Source organism: Musa acuminata, chromosome BXJ1-6 (genome assembly GCF_036884655.1).
Source record: "Musa acuminata AAA Group cultivar baxijiao chromosome BXJ1-6, Cavendish_Baxijiao_AAA, whole genome shotgun sequence".
NCBI classification, from domain to species: domain Eukaryota; kingdom Viridiplantae; phylum Streptophyta; class Magnoliopsida; order Zingiberales; family Musaceae; genus Musa; species Musa acuminata.
The window spans coordinates 24,437,438-24,444,740 of NC_088332.1; the positions used below are offsets into that span (position 1 = coordinate 24,437,438).

Genomic DNA, 7,303 nt, shown 5'->3' on the forward strand with positions numbered 1-7,303 from the left:
TCGACTCGTGCCGACATGGATGCTGATATGTCAGGGTTATACGTATCAACAATAATATATATATATATATATCATAAATTATTAACTAAATTTTAGTTTTGATGATATTTTTATCAAATTTGATACTTTTAATTAAATTTTATATTTAAAAATAGTAAAATCGAGGATTCAAAATTAATATTCTGTGATAAATCTCTCTCTCTCTCTCTCTCTCTCTCTTTATATATATATATATATATATATATATATATATATAGGTTAATAACATCGCCTAATTTACAAGGAAGGTTGCATGTGGGAGATGTGTGATTAATGCTCCACTATTTTTGCAGCTGCCTCAAAGCTCACATGTTGGTTAAGCGTTGGATGTGAAAGCGTCCGGCTTAGGTTTGCTGTATCACTTTTGGGTCACATGTTAGTACTCCTTATCATTGCTTGCAATCTGCGGCACAGAACCTCACGTCGATCTCTTTCACAATTAAGGAATTGGTCTCATTCCACAAGCTATCCACTTGAAGCAGAAAGAACTGAATCCTTTTACCCTTCCATATCATACCAATCGAAGGCATAAAATTACACACACACGTACATATATATACATATATATATATATATATTTTGTTAAGCTATGAAGAAATAGCAATCTGGTTTAGGATTTGCCCATATGGCTCGAACCCGTTGATGTGATGATTTGTCTACGTGACGCTCACGTGTTTCTGCTCGGGACGCCATCAGGACCACCCAGCTACAGCCCACAGGGAAAGGGGACCTCGTAGGCACCAACATTTTAGTTTTAGTTACCAATAATAATTAATTATAATTATTACTACAAAAGGGGTAATTTAGTAAAAGAGGGTTCCTGGAATGAACCGAAACGATGGACACGCCAAGAGCGGCGGTGGTGCGCGTACACTCCCTCTCCCTCCCCTTGCTTTTCTGTCACCCCCACTGCTTCCTTTCGCTGTGGGCTTCGCTCCCCAACGCCTTCCCCTTCCCCTCCCTGCCTTCGAATCTACGAACTCGTGACGCGCCGTGGAGACAGAACAAAAGAGAGATGACCTATCTTTGAAGGAAGGAAGGAAGTCGTCGGAAGAAGAGGAAGTAGATTGACCGACGACGTTTCTTCGTTCCCCGCGCGTCTATCGCAGATCTGCTCTTCCTTCCGTTTTGTGTCGTGGCGAGGGGTTGTAGTTTTGAGCTTTTGCTTGGTGTTTTCGCCCGTTTGATGTAGCTTCGGAGGTGGTTTGTGCTGTGGAAGTTATGGGCGACCAAATTCTGGTCTTTTGTAAGTAAAGAGTGTTCTTTGTTGTTGTTTTTGTGGAGTGATTCATTCGGGGGTGTGGCAGATTGTTGTCTTGATGATCTTTTGATGGATTGTTGGGTTTCTTTGGAGTTCTTTAGGTTCGAATTTGACGGAGGAGTAGGCGCGCGTTATGAGGAAAAAGCGGGTGTTTTTTCCTTCTCCTGCTCTCGTAGTTGGGGAAGATCGGGTTTGATTCGGTCCTCGGGAGATGGGACGAGAGGTCGGTGAGCTGGTCGTCCCTCCCGTCGTCTTCCACCACCACCGGGCCCTCCCTGGACCCTTCCACGAGTCGCTACTACCCTCGAAGAAGCGAGATTTCCCATGGAAGAACAATCCCAGCTTTCCCCACAACCAGCAGCACGAGAGCCAGCAGCAGCGGCTGATGGGCGCTTCTCTTCCGAACCACGGCGGCAATTGGAACCCCAAGATGTGGGATTGGGATAGCGTGAGATTCACGGCGAAGCCGTTGGCGGATGCATCGGAGGTCCTCTGCCTGGGGTCCCAGCCGTCTTCTGCGGCTGCCGCCACGGTCGATCAGAAGAAGAAAGGGCACGAGGGCTCGAAATATTTGGCTTTGGGCAGGAGCTTGGGAGAGGATGACGAAAACCTGGCGCTGAAGCTAGGAGGCGGAGCGTACTCGGTGGACCAGCCAGCTGCGAGGCCAAACAAGAGGGTCAGGTCTGGATCGCCAGGGAGTGGCGGCAACTACCCGATTTGTCAGGTGGATGATTGCAAGGTAGATCTATCAAGCGCCAAGGATTATCATAGGCGGCACAAGGTCTGCGAGGTGCACAGCAAGACCGCCACGGCACTTGTGGGGAAGCAGATGCAGAGGTTCTGCCAGCAGTGCAGCAGGTAATCACGATCTCCTCAAACATGCGTTTTCTTTGATCATCATTTTAATTGCAACAACTTTGTATTCATTTTGCGTGGAAATTAATTTCACCATTTTTTGTGTGTTTTTGGATTTTTTTGGCTTTCACAAGATATTTGAAATTGCATCATTTTGGTACACCATCGTCGAAATCTGGATCTGTCTTTGAAGGTGTTGGTTTTATTATCTCTGGCATCATCAAAATCTTATATGATCCTCATTTGTTATGTTACGTGATTTAGATTTCATCCCCTTTTGGAGTTTGATGAGGGCAAGAGAAGCTGCAGGAGGAGGCTTGCAGGGCATAATCGACGCAGAAGGAAGACACAACCGGAGGATGCTTTTTCTAGGCTATCGCTTCCTAGAAACCAAGAGAATGGAACAAATTGGAATCTTGATGTTGTCAATTTGGTAGTGACGTTGGCAAGGTTGCAAGGTATGCGATGTATCTTACAGGATAACCAATTTATGACATGCTGTGAGATTTTTGCTTTATCTTTTGTTACTATGAGTGCAGGTAACAATCAAGTTAAACCATCTCGTATCCCACCTCTGCCTGACAGAGATCATCTTGTCCAATTTATTAGTAAACTAAGTGCTTCAAGTAACACAAACCCTTCCTCAAGATCATGCGTACCTGGAGATTTTGATTTAAATGTATCTCAAGTTCCAGAGCTAGGTTCATTTGAACAATCACTAAAGTCAAATGGTGATGAAAATGAACCATCCACAACAAACCTGCCGGCAGTTCTCTCTGCAGTGCTAGCAGCATCTGCTCCTGATGGCCCTGGATCTCTTTCACAAGGGAGCAGTGAAAGCAGTGGCAATGATAAGACCAAAAAAAGGATGCAAAATGTTGAGCCACCCTCTGATGTTAATTCGCGTAATATGTCTATCCTTCAGTGGGGGTCCTCACAAACAACTGCACTGATAAATCTCGGGTAGAAGTACCTGACCAGACATTTCATCAAGGGAGACCAAGTTTACCTTTGCAGCTTTTGAGTCCTGCTGATAATGAGAGCCCTGCGGAACTGGGATCTACATCCAAGTATCTTTCTTCTGAAAGTAGCAACCCAATAGATGAGAGGTCTCCTTCATCTTCACCCCCTGTTACAAAGAAGCTATTCCCTCTACATTCAACAATGGAACTGGTGAAATATGCACCAGTTTCAGAATGCCAGGAAGACAATGCAACTGTTGAACTAAGTACTAGCCATGGTGGGAGTGTACCACTTGGGCTCTTTAAGGAGTCAGAAATGCGAGTCGAAAATGGAGCAGTTCAAAGTGTACTGCATCGAACACATTATAAGTCCTCTAGCTTAGATCACTCCCCTTCTAGTTCAAATTCTGATGCTCAGGTAACTTACATTCTGACTATCCACCTACCAGTGTTTACAACTTTTCCATCTTGTTTACATATTTGCTCTGATGTGGACAACAGGATCGAACTGGGCGAATCATTGTTAAGCTCTTTGGCAAGGATCCGAGCAGTTTTCCAGATACACTTCGTGCTCAGGTTGTGTAAAACACTGTTTAGTATTCTCTCCCTTAAACATGCTTCCATCAATATGCACTTTGTAATTTCCTTTATTGCAGGTACTGAATTTGCTTTCAAACAGTCCATCGGATATGGAGAGCTACATTCGGCCTGGTTGTGTTGTTCTATCAATCTATGTGTCAATGCCATTGGTTGCATGGGAAGAAGTCAGTGGCTTATTCTTTTGCGCATCATTTGTTTTCTATGTTTTAGTTCAGCTTTTCAGTACTCAAAATGTGTTGGTTGCAGCTTGAAAATGATCTTCTTCAGCGTGTCACTTCACTAGTTCAACATTCTGATACTGACTTTTGGCGAAACGGGAGATTTTTAGTCTGTGCAAACAGACAGCTGGTGTCATATAAGGATGGTATGCTTTCTTATATCACCTTTGTGCAATTGTCTTTCTTCTTTTCTAGTTTTAAATATTGCAACGCTCAATATTCCATCTCTATTCAAGGGCTGAAACTATCAGATGAAATTACCATGATAATTATATTTTCTAAATGAAACAACTGTCATTTGCCATCTGCTGCAGGGAAGATCCGCTTGTCCAAAACTTGGAGAGCGTGGAGTGCTCCAGAGTTGACATCTGTATCACCTATTGCCGTTGTAAGCGGGCAGGAAACTTCCTTTTTTCTAAAAGGTCACAATTTGACTGTTCCTGGCACCAAGTGAGTTGAGCATCTCAATGCTTGTTTATCCATCTAAATGCCTGTACCCAATTTATGTTGCTCATGAATTAGTTTCATTTGTGTAGGATCCACTGCACTTATATGGGGAAATACGTATCCAAAGAAGTTCTTTGCTCAGCATATCCAGGCACCATATATGATGATTCCTGCATAGAGAGGTTTGAGTTTCCAGGAGGATATCCAAAGTCCCTTGGTCGCTGTTTTATTGAGGTGATTAATTTAGATGTTGTAGCAGTTAATTGTTCAAAAACATGGCTTTCTTACTATTGGAATAGATGTAGTTGAACAGCACTTGCTCCTAAGTTGTAAATTCCATTCTCAGGTGGAAAATGGTTTCATGGGGGACAGTTTCCCTGTTATCATTGCTGATGCTGGTATCTGTCAGGAATTGAGGGTCCTTGAATCAGATCTTGAGGAAGATGTTCAGACAGTAGGTGTCATCCCAGAGGAACAAGTTCATATTAGTGTGCAATCCAGTTCGAGGGAGAATGTCTTGCATTTCCTAAATGAACTTGGTTGGTTGTTTCAGAGTACACAAATGTCATCCAGCCTACCATTGTTGGATTTCTCTATTACACGGTTTAAGTACCTAATTACATTTTCTGTTGAACGAGATTGGTGCACTCTTATCAAAACTCTTCTGGATATTCTTGTTGAAAGAAGCTTGAGTAATGATGCACTAAAGCATGAATCATTGATAATGCTATCAGAAATTGATCTCTTGAGCAGAGCAGTTAAGAGAAAGTCCAAGACAATGGTTGATCTGGTTCTTCACTATAGCATCAGTCATGGAAAAGATGCAAAAAAGTTGTATCTTTTTCCCCCAAACATGGCTGGCCTTGGTGGAGTGACCCCATTGCACATGGCTGCGAGCATGCAGGACTCAGAGGACATGGTTGATGCACTCACTAATGATCCACAAGAGGTAAAGCTAATTCTGACTTTTATAATCTTTAGATACAATGACATACACAACACTGCAAATCGATTAAATAACTACACTCGGATTCCAACTTTAGAGTGATGTGGTTTTAAAGGATACTTTTCATTTGTTCTGTTATAAATGTTGCCACAAATTAGTTTTGAACCTTATCATGGTACTCACTAATTTATTTGACTTTAATTTCTTAGATGGGATTGAAATGCTGGAACTCGGTACTGGATGACAATGATCATTCCCCCTATATGTATGCTACATTGGGGAACAATATTTCTTATAACAGACTGGTGGCCAGAAAGCTTGCTGACAGAACAAATGGATAAGTGACCATATTGGTTGAAGGTGGAGAGATATTCATGGATGAACCAGGGGTAGTAGGAGCAAACAGGCCTGGTGCTGCCCGAACGTCTCGTGCTAAATGTGCATTGGTAGAAGCTGGACGGCTTAGACAAACTGCCCGCTACAAGGGGCTTCTTCAGCGTCCTTATGTCCATTCGATGCTTGCAATTGCTGCAGTCTGCGTTTGCGTCTGCATTTTTTTCCTAGGCTCGCCACAGATTGGTTCTGTTGATCCATTCAAGTGGGAGAACCTCGACTTTGGACCAAGATAGCTTCCAAAAGGAATAGTAATGGTGCTGCTGCCTTATAACTGTCGGATTCCAGTGATGACTTCCGTGGATTTCGACATGTTCAAATCTTGAGCTGAGATATTTCATCAAGGAAGCAATTCTTGTTGATTCTGTTGGCAAACAAGATTGGCTTGAGGTCCCTAATGGAATCAGGGATTTCCATGGGATAAAAGCGGAGTTGGGAAGCAGAATGAGTTCCCTCAAATACACAGAATGCACAAAGAAGAGCAGAATGGACTAGACAGGGCTATCTTACATGTTTTACGACAATTTCTTAGTTTATGCAGTTAGTTAACATGTTGTGATTCTGTCTTTTTTTGCTGGTTTTACTTCATGATCCATGGAAAATACAACACATGAAGTCCATGAACTGTCTAATAACTTTTAATAGGAAAGTGAAGCAGTGTCACAAGTTGTGACGAGTAGTGCTGTGTAGAGATGGAAGCCCAGGTTAGCAGATGGATAAGGTGATTCCTTTGTTGAAGCAATCACACCACCACATAATGAGACTCTTTGGGACTTATCACAATGTATGTTTCTTAACTCCCAACTCCTTGACAAGCTTTTTTGGATGCTATTACTGACTCTTTAGGCCATGAACTTTTTATCATGTGGATTAACGCCTACATTACCTTGTTTTCTCTTGCTCTATTAGTAGTCCTCTTTCTAGATGGTTCCGTAGATATGCATATTCGTCATGGAGGTTTCTTCTCTCTTTTTTATGTTTTTCATTTTTATCCAATAAGTTTTTCATAAATCCTAGATGACACAGGTGTTTTAAAAAAAGATAATTTTATCCTTCAAAATTAAAGGTGTTTGAATTTGTCATTTGATTTTTGTCGATGGCCTTCTCGATGCCATTAGATGTGGTAACAAGTTTTGCTTTCAGTTATTTAAAGCCCTTGTCATTTATTTATTGGTTTTGATGATTAAAACTAACAATGGTAAGTTTGTGATTTTTTTCCCCCAGGAAATGCAGCTCTACCTTCCCCAACATTTTGGAGTGTAAAGGAGGGAGTTGGCTCACAAAACATTTAGATTCCTATATATCCCATGGAAGACTTGCTGATTCCTATCACAATATTATGGTAGGTAGAGCTTCGAGTAAGATCTAAAGTTGTCCAAAGGAGTTGATCTTCCCACTCACATTGTGATGAATATTAGGTTCTGTTAGGACTCTAGCTAGAAGAGTCCTAATTGAGAGGGACATTCATGTAAAACCTACATAAGCCGACCCCTATTAAAGAGGTGAAGAGGCCGGCTAAAGTTAGGAGGTTATTTCTTAGAGAAAAATAGAGAGTTGTAAAGGAATAGGAGTCTTGAGTATG

At 42.0% G+C, this 7,303-nt stretch overlaps 1 pseudogene; it reads left to right on the top strand.

The window, feature by feature from the left end:
• Positions 1–875: 875 nt before the first annotated feature.
• On the top strand, positions 876–6,397 carry LOC135676643 (squamosa promoter-binding-like protein 15; annotated as a pseudogene).
• The last annotated feature ends 906 nt before the right edge of the window (positions 6,398–7,303 follow it).